The sequence below is a fragment of the Grammomys surdaster genome, unplaced genomic scaffold (assembly GCF_004785775.1).
Source record: "Grammomys surdaster isolate TR1022 unplaced genomic scaffold, NIH_TR_1.0 100, whole genome shotgun sequence".
Lineage (NCBI taxonomy): Eukaryota > Metazoa > Chordata > Mammalia > Rodentia > Muridae > Grammomys > Grammomys surdaster.
Window position 1 is genome coordinate 4,944,057 of NW_021604579.1, and position 9,828 is coordinate 4,953,884.

Consider the following 9,828-nt stretch of genomic DNA (forward strand, 5'->3'; position numbering starts at 1 on the left):
CATTACTACTCAGAACAAACAGAATATACATTTATGAACCTTAGCTAATGTGAGAGTAAAAATTCAAAACCTCTAATCACATTCTAATACAAAAAACAACAAAACTAAAACATGGGAGAAAAAAAAGGCCCAGTTAGCTGAAGATCGTGATAGGAAATGGTCTCAGTGCAAGGATCACCACGGGAAGGGACGGAAGGGATGGACAGCCCAAAACGATGCCAGTTAGCACGATGAATAAAGAAGCAGAATAAAGAAAGGTACCTATTAACCATACATTAATGGAAATAGCAGAAGAAAAATACTTCAAATGATCTTAGAAGGGCTGGAGAAGGAGATCAGAGGTTAAGAGAGTGTGATGCTCTTCCAGAGAACCCTGAGTTCAGAACTCGTAACCCATAACAGTTGCACCACCAGGGGAACTAACACCCTCTTCTGGTCTCCTTGAGCACATGAACACATGTAGCATAAGTGTATACACACACACACATACACACACACATACACACAGATCTTTTTAGGATTATTTTTATTTTGTGTATATTGGTGTTTTGTCTGTACATTTTGTCTGTATATCACATGTACATAGTGCCCACCAAAGTCAAAAGAGAGCATCAGATGCCTGAAAGTAGAGTTACAGTTGGTTGTGAGACTGTCACGTGGATCTGAGTATTGAATCTGGGCTCTCTGCAAGGCAGCCAATGATTTTAAACACTGGGTCATCTCTCCAGTCGCCATGCACATAATTTTTTTTTAATGTCTTTTTAAAAGTTGCTAAGAACTAAATTAATTGAATGTGGCTGGACAGATTAATTGAAAGCATACTGTAAAAGTAATTAGAGAATAAGAGCCAGAACACATTATGGCTAATAACCTAGTGGCTAAAATCATTCCAAAAGGCAGAGCTCTGGCACTTGACAATTAAGAAGAGAATGTGTTGCCGGGCGGTGGTGGTGCACGCCTTTAATCCCAGCACTTGGGAGGCAGAGGCAGGTGGATCTCTGAGTTCGAGGCCAGCCTGGTCTACAGAGTGAGTTCCAGGACAGCCAAGGCTATACAGAGAAACCCTGTCTCGAAAAAAAAAAAAAAAGAAGAAAAAGAAAAAAAAAAAAGAAGGGAATGTGTTGTTCTGTAGATTTATTTCTGAAATTAAGAAATTCATTCCTAAAGTTCTTTTTGATATGATACTATACAGTTTTCATTAATGATGTATACATTATATTGCTTTTTCTCTTTAAATGTGTTATTTCCATAAATATCTAATGAATGGAAACATTTTAATATATTAAAAAATAAAATTTTTCAAGTTTATCAAGAATATCACAGTGAATTCATTGTGGAAATCATTTTGAAAAAAAGAGCCCATGCAAACCGTCCTAGGAAAACATTAGCAATAAAATCATAATTATTTCTTCTTCTCCTCCTCCTCTTCTTCCTCTTCCTCCTCCTCCTCCTCTTCTTCTTCCTGTTTTGTTTTGGTTTTTGAAAGAGTTTCTCTCCAGAGTCCTGGCTGTCTTGAAACTCACTATGATACCAGGCTGGCCTCTGCCTCCCAAGTGGTCAGTAAAGGCCTGTACTATCAGGCCCAGCTCCTAATTTTCTATATTGTACAAAATTATATTATTCTATTCTATTTAATAAAGAGGAAGACATGAGAGCCTCTGTACAACTTGTTCAGAAGATAAATTAATAAATAACACTACATTTCATCTGTCTAATGATTTACAGTTGACAAAGCACTTTGACCTTTATGACAATTCTCTGTCCTTGTTCCAGCTGGACAGATTCAAACAGCAAGGACTGAAATGCAGAAAGCCTGTCTTTTTATATTTCAAAATCCAAAAGCCATAAAAGAAGATTGAAAAGTTTATCAGCACAAAAATCTAGAACTTCTATAGGGTAATGAAAGAAGAGACGTCAGAAAGGCAAATATCAAAATAGGCCTGAGGGCCTGAGAACAGAGCAGATACTTGGCATGCAGGCGTCCCTGGGTTCAATACCCTGTGTCCAAGGAAGAGAAAAGAAAAATTCTTGTAAAACATATTATAGACCTTTAACTTTTTATAGAGAGTCCAAGAAATCAGAACGATAGAGATCCCTGACTCAACAGAAAAGAGTTGTGACTCTAACATAAAAGATGCTTCATCTCAGCATAATTAAAAGAAAACAACTGAAGCACTCCAGGTTATCTATCACTTGTTTCTATCTATCCCATTGGCATTATTCCAAGATTGATAACATGAGGCATAATATCAACAACATTGACCCTAAATCACAGTGCTTACAGGTATCTCTGCAGCTCGGTGGCCACAAATCAGATAGTACCAGTGCCTACCTCAAAGGGCTTTTACTGAGATTAAATGAGATAATACACATAAACCTCCTAGAATGGTATTCATTGTACAAAACACTGTTTAAGAATTAGCTATGACACAGGCAGTGTTAGTTGAATAAACAGGCAATGTAGATGGGAAAATACCTGAGGAAGGAAACTGAGCAGTTCCTGGTAGTAAATGCATATGGACCTTAAAATTCTGTTTTTGTAAATTTATCTTGCAAATCCCCTTGCACACATGTCAAAATGACATGTTCAAGGTCTACACTGCAGCACTGTTTGGAACATTAAAAGGCTAAAGGAATGTGCATAACAGGGAACAGGTTATAGTACACAGACTCAATAGCTTTCTGGTGTTTCTGTAAACTTTTCTTCTATTACATTTCATTTATCTGTGTGTAGAGAGGCCAGAGGACAACCTATGGGAATCTGTTCTCTCCTTCCTCCATGTGGGTCCCAGGGATCAAGTGTGAGACTCTGTGGCGAGAACAACAACCTACCGAGCCACATCATCATCCCACTTTGTTGTTGCTTTTGTCTTGGTTTTTGAAACAGGGTTTCATGTAGCCTACATTGGCCTCCCTTTTGCTATGTGTAACCTTCCCCAATCAGGTGCTGTGATAGCCCCAAAGGGTAACACACACACACACACACACACACACACACACACACACCAGCCTGTGAAAAATCTTTGTTAAATTCTGAATAGACCTAGGCCAAGTACAGAGAAGGCTTGTGGGACTAGTTCAGCAGGGACCAGGGCTGATAGTTATGGAGGCCTGCTCTATTCCATCAAAAAGCATTGAAGCCTTCCTCCCTCCTGAATTCATCCTCCTCCATTCAAAGCCTGGGATCAGCCAACAGCAACCAAAAAAGATTACTAGGTGTTTTCAGATTTCCCTGGGAGCCCAGAAGTGACCCCCTTGTTCTCTAACATCCATTCTGTACAATTTAATTCGGCCAATAATCTATGGTCCTTGAGGCAGGGTGACATAACACACACACAAACCCCAAAGCTCTATGAAGACATCTCAGAGTTGAAAGAGATTTTTTTGGGGGAGATAGGGTTTTTCTTTATGTAGTCCTGGCTACCCCGGAGCTTGATATGTAGACCAGGCTAAACTTAAATTCACAGAGATCTACTTGCCTCTGCCTAATGAATACTAGGAATGCCAGAATGCATGGTCACACCCATCTACACCCAAAAGAATTCCCTGGGAGACAAAGTAGGTGTTTAAACTTTTTTTTTTTTTTACAAATGAGGAAACTCTCAAAATACTAATCCGAAAAGCTCTCCAGGATACACTAAAATAAAAGACACACCCAGCGAGTGGAGCCCAGAACTGAGAGAGACCATCAGCTTTTTCATGAAAAAAAAAAAAAAAACAGATTATAAACCAGGCAGTGGTGGCGCACGCCTTTAGTCCCAGCACTTGGGAGGCAGAGGCAGGCGGATTTCTGAGTTCAAGGCCAGCCTGGTCTACAGAGTGAGCTCCAGGACAGCCAAGGCTACACAGAGAAACCCTGTCTCAAAAAAATAAAATAATAAAATAAAAAAAAAAAAAGAATCTGGGTTCATCTTCAGTTCCAAACATCCAAAGAGTTTTTAAAAAAAAAATGGTTGGGAAGCATGAAGGGAGAAGGAGAAGGGAACCGGGTAGACACAGTAGTCATGAGACTGTGACTATTTATATAAAATTTATAAATATTTAAAATCCTATATTATATGTAAATAGCTTTGTATTTAACCACTTGAACATATTTTCAAGTAATATATACATTAAGGAAAAATGAAGAAAGTTCCCAAGAGTGGAACTAATTCTAACAGAGAAATATACTTTTTTTTTTTTTTTTGAGGCAATATCTGACTATGCAGAACAGGATGCTAACCCAAAGCAGTCTCCTCAATGCTAGGATCACAGGAGTGCACCACAGTACCCAGCTTCAAACATTAAATTGAAAAAACAAGGGAAGCCGTGGGTTACCGTGCAGACATGGCCAAGTCCAAGAACCACACCACACACAACCAGTCCCGCAAATGGCACAGAAATGGCATCAAGAAACCCCGGTCACAAAGATACAGTCTCTTAAGGGGGTTGACCCCAAGTTCTTGAGGAACATGCGCTTTGCCAAGAAGCACAACAAGAAAGGCCTGAAGAAGATGCAGGCCAACAATGCAAAGGCAGTGAGTGCACGCGCAGAGGCCATCAAGGCCCTTGTGAAGCCTCAGGCCATCAAGTCCAAGATGCCAAAGGGCCCCAGCCGCAAACTCAGCCGCCTGGCTTTCATCGCTCACCCCAAGCTTGGGAAGCGGATTCGAAGCTATATGGCCAAGGCTCGTAGGCTCTGCCAACCAAAGCCCAAGGTTCAAACCAAGGCAGAGGCCAAAGCTCCAGTTAAGGCCCAGGCCAAAGCTCCAGCCCAGGCTCCCAAAGGTGCCCAGGCCCCTGTGAAGGCCCCATAGAAAAGGCTCCTGCCAACGTGAAGACAGATGGAGTGCTGTGACACACCTACCCACACACTATTTGCAGATGACCAGTGTCCTATGCTGTTTTTACAAATGAACTCGAGGCAAGATCTCTTAAAAAAAAAAAAGAAAAAGAAAAAACAAAACACTAAGGCTTACAGAAGATAAGTTTTTGTTTTGTTTTTTGTTTGTTTTTGTTTCTGTTTTTTTTGAGACAGGGTTTCTCTATGTAGCCCTGGCTGCCCTGGAACTCACTCTGTAGACCAGGCTGGCCTCGAACTCAGAAATCCGCCTGCCTCTGCCTCCCAAGTGCTAGGATTAAAGGCCTGCGCCAACACTGCCCAGCCAAAGATAAGTATTTTATCTATAACCATATAGTTAATAACACAATCTGTTTTGATTTACCATAGAGATTTCCAGTATTTTCCCCTTTTCACACTGCCTTTATAAAATATCAGAGGGCCAGAAAAATGGGTAAAAGTACCTCCTGCCACACTTGATGAACGAGTTCAATTTCTAAGACCCACATGACAGGAGGTCAGAATCAACTTCTCCAAGCTGTCCTCTACCTACACACACACACACACACACACACACACACACACAAATAGTAAAAAAAATAAAATGTCAAGAATGGATAGGTGACACATTACAAGTATGTTAACAACCAGCCCTCTAAACACTCAGCAAAAATAATCCTACTGAGACCACACTGAAGTCACCTTCACTTCATGACTCAGAAAATAGCATGATACCCACTGTTGGTCCAAAACATTCCCCATCACCCACACAAACAATGTACTAATTAGGCTCCATTTACCAGAAAGAGAAAAAACTCCCATAAAAGTCCTTATCTGAGATTTCAAACTCTAATAAAACATTCATATTTCAGAACAAAATGAAATGTGTGACATTAACAATGTATTTATAACCACTTTAATATAGGAGGAAGAACATTTTTAAAAATGAGTCCCTTTTCTACTCTAAATACGCCAGGGAACAATTTTCTCCTTATAGTTAACTGACACTGTAAGTAGAAGCATCACTGCAGTGTCTGAGAGCAGATTATTAGCCTCCTAGCATGTACGTGTCTAAACCAGAATTAAGACCTTCATATGCCAAATCACACAGGCTAGGGTTTGAGGAGCTATTCCAGACATTTATCTCTATAAAAGAATAACATCTCATGCACTGAAATCACCCCGATGTCTGCGAACCTGTTAATAGGCACAGACATCTGTACCATTGAGCACCAGTTTCTAACATGAGTTCCTCCTTGCTGATGACAGGCCCCACCTGTCTCCTGTATTCCGTCTCCTGCTGTCATATTTGGGAATTATGACATCCATACAGATGACATAGTCAACATAGCCCTTAACACCAGTGAACTATTTTAATAACCTATAGCTAGCTCCACTTCCCTTCAACAGCACTGAGACAATTACACTATTTTTTCTTTCTTGGCCTTGAAAGAAGGCTGAACTTTCCAATCATGTATTCTTACAAAATCTAGTCTTCAGTCACAATTCTGGTTATTTCTTCATTCTCCAAGTACACTAGCCTTCTTACAGATTTTACTTTTTTAAATTTTTATTTATATACATGAGTGTCTTGTCTATATGTCTGTCTGTATATTGTGTGCATGCATTGCCCAAGGAACCTAGAACAGGGCGTTAGCTCCTCCAGAACTGGAGTTACATATAGTTGTATGTAGTCACTGGGAACTGAATCTGTTTCCTCTGGAAGAATGGCCAGTGATCTTAAAAGCTAAGCCACCTCTTTAACCCCAGATTTTACTTCTTCTAATTTCTAATTCAAACTGTGCAGTCAATCATAGACCCACACCACCATTAGTAGTGTGGAAAGTGGTTCCCATTTTATATTTCTGCTTTGCAAATTCCAGTTTTGGATCAACCCAATCTTTAGGGCTTTTTGCTTTGTTTTTTGTCTTCCTATTCTTAGGGTGTTGAGGAAAATGTAGAATCTGGTGGTGTCACATCCTTTTAATTCTAGCAGATGTAGGTGGATCTGAATTCAAGAAGAAAAAAGAACTGAATTCAAGAAGAAAGGAAGGAAGGAAGGAAGGAAATAAGGAAGGAAAGAAAAGATCCTTTAGGGGCTGGAGAGATGGCTCAGTGGTTAAGAGCGCTGACTGCACTTCCAGAGGTCCTGAGTTCAAATCCCAGCAACCACATGGTGGCTCACAACCATCTGTAATGAGATCTGATGCCCTCTTCTGGTGTGTCTGAAGACAGCTACAGTGTATTCATACGTAATAAATAAATAAATCTTTAAAAAAAAAAAAAAAGAAAAAAAAGAAAAGATCCTTTATCTTTGGTGCTGGAGATGGCTCAGTGGTTTAAAGCATTTGTTCTTCTAAAGAACCTGGGTTCAAGTCCCAGCACCCACATGGCAGCCACAATAATCATTGCCCCAGTTCCGGGGTCTAACACCCATTTCTGACCTCTGAGGGCACCATCACACATGTGGTGCACAAACATACACACAGACACACACTTACGCACCATGCAGCATGATCTACACAGTGAGTTTCAAGTCAGTCAGGGCTACACAGTGAGATTCTGAAACCAAACCAACAGAAAAAAACACTCATCACATAAAATAAAAATAAATCTAAAAAAAGAAATCCTTGCTATTTCCCACTGGTGATTCCTGTGGCTATAATGCTTATGTCAGAAACTCACCACAGTTTCGTCAACCTCCAGAGAAATCTTATTTATCCACAGATAACTGATCACAATAAAAAATAAGGCCAGTCTAGTGTGGTAACACATAATTCCAGGCTGGCCTGTGCTACACAACCCTACCCCAAGCAAGCAAACAAGCAGAAAAAGAGAGAAAGAAGAAAGATGTGTTGCTCACTGCTGCCTTCCACTTACAACTAAATCCATGAGCTGACCACTGTATCACCACCACCAGACTGTCAACACTGCCTTGGAAAGAAAGCAAGTCACTTCCTAACCGCCAGCCTCCCTGACTCCTACTCCCCTTCTGCTTGACCTCTGCAGCACCTGGGTCCCCCCCTCCCTTCTGGAGGCTGTCTTCCTGCGCGTCTGTAATACTGCCATTGTATTGCTTCAGTGTCTCTGGATCCTCAGCAATGCTGCTTCTGTCCACAGCCCAATTCTCCGATTTCTGGAGTACTACCAGGAAACCTTAGGGTCTTATGTCTCACTCTCTCAGTTCCATGACCAATTTTCCACCTCTATTTGAAAAACTCGGATTCAACTTATCCACAACACAATTTATCATTCTTCAAAACTGCTTCTTTACATTGTTTCCATTAACACCACCAACTCAGTGCCATAAACCAATGAGAAAGCCCTTACTTAGAAAAGAAAAAAAAAAAACAAAAAAAAACAAAAACAAATCTCTAAATTCTATTTTGAAAATTCTTGGAATTTCATTTTCCTACAACTATTCCAATCCATTCATCCTCTCTGGCGCACAGAAGCACAACAGTCGCCTGCCTACCCGGGCCTCCTGCCCTCCGGTTTTACTTTCAATCTTTCTTTCACATTTTCCAGAGATAATCCATATCAAGCGCCTGCTTACAACCTACAATGGCTCCGTGTGCCTATAAATAAAGTCCAAATTCTTTAACAAGTTTTTCTCAGAGGTATAAATTGAAGTTTTTCAATTCAACTAATCTGGATTTTATTTCCAGCTAAATCCGAATCGTAGTTTAGATAAGAGTCTTCAAAAAGAAGGGTAAAAAAGTAAATGAATAAAAAGGAGAGAGAAGTGTCCTGGATAGGAGTCAGGGTGGTTAGGAGATGAGCACGTTCCGGAGGGAATCCAGATCTCGGAGGGAGAAGGGGGCACTGAGACCAGTGGGGCACAGTAGGAGAGCGGAACGTGAAGGGTTCCACAACTTCACAAGTGAGTCAGACACAACCTCAACGCAAGGATAACTCCCAGTGGGTTCTCGGCCTCTGAGGCGAGGTGGGGACTGTCCCGGGACCCTGCGGGAAGTGAGAAGGAAAGGGGGAGAGGGGCGAGAGACAGTCTCCTGCCTCTTTGAGAATCTCAAGTAAGGCACCGGATTGTCCAGTGCTCAGCGACCCACGAGCCAAGGCTGCGCGCGCGGCAGGGATGCCGAGCCTTGGTCCTCAGGCACTCTCCCGACGTTACCTGAGGCACAACTGAGCGGTGGAGAGGGCGTCTGCGCCGGCCGGAGGGCAAGGGAGGCAGCGGCCCAGAGAGAGCATAGCAGCTCCCGGCCGTGGCTGTTTAGCCTGCGGAGGAGGTGGGGGTCCCTCGCGCAGAAGCCGGCGATTGCTCAGGGCAAGCGGCGGCGCAGGAGCGGGAGGCTACTGCCATGGCCTTGCGGTCTGGGCTGCTTCCCCCGCCTGCTCGGCGGGGCCCGGAGGCGGATCTCCGCTGGGACTGAGGGGGCAGCTGGAAACTCTGGGCTCCCCGCCGGTGAGTGTCTGAAACGCCTGGGGGCAGGGGACTGGGGGCGGGCCCGTGAGCTCCGCCCCTCTCAGGCCTCCCTCAGAGCAGCCAATCAATCGTCAATCTTTGACAAACGAGCTAGTAGAGTTGCCCAATTAACGTTAGGAATGCCACGTGGTACGAGGGTGGGCACAATGGGCGTCCAGAAAAGCCAATCAGCAACGCTCGGCGCCAACTCTTAGAAGATGAAGGGAACCAATAGGAAGGGAGTGAAGGTAAAAAACAGAAGGGACAGTGTGTTGAAAAAGCGGAACCGGAGAGCGGAGAATTCACCTTGGGGAAAACCTAAAGAGTCTCAGAGGGCGGGACACAAGAGAGACCAATCAAAACCCCCCAAACAAAAGCGATTGGTAAATTAATTAAGCCAATTAAACAAGCTCTAGACTGGCGCGGCTTTTGAATAAGGTGTTCTGCAGGATCGAACTGCACGGTCGCAGTATACTAACAAGCTAAAATTAGCACATAATTCCAAGCGACTTGAGAAAGAGCAATAAGTATAACTTAAATTACGAAATGCCAAAGGAAGAGATTGAATTCAAGGAAGGCTTAG

At 42.5% G+C, this 9,828-nt stretch overlaps 1 protein-coding gene across 1 annotated transcript in view; it reads right to left on the reverse strand.

Moving 5' to 3' along the window:
• The window catches only part of Tesk2 (testis associated actin remodelling kinase 2), a 93,122-nt gene extending 83,895 nt beyond the window's left edge, over positions 1–9,227 (reverse strand). Inside the window, exon 1 of the mRNA XM_028784763.1 lies at positions 8,955–9,227. The gene's annotated coding sequence lies outside the window, so the exon portion shown is untranslated. The remainder of the gene's footprint in view (positions 1–8,954) is intronic.
• Between the last annotated feature and the right edge of the window lie 601 nt (positions 9,228–9,828).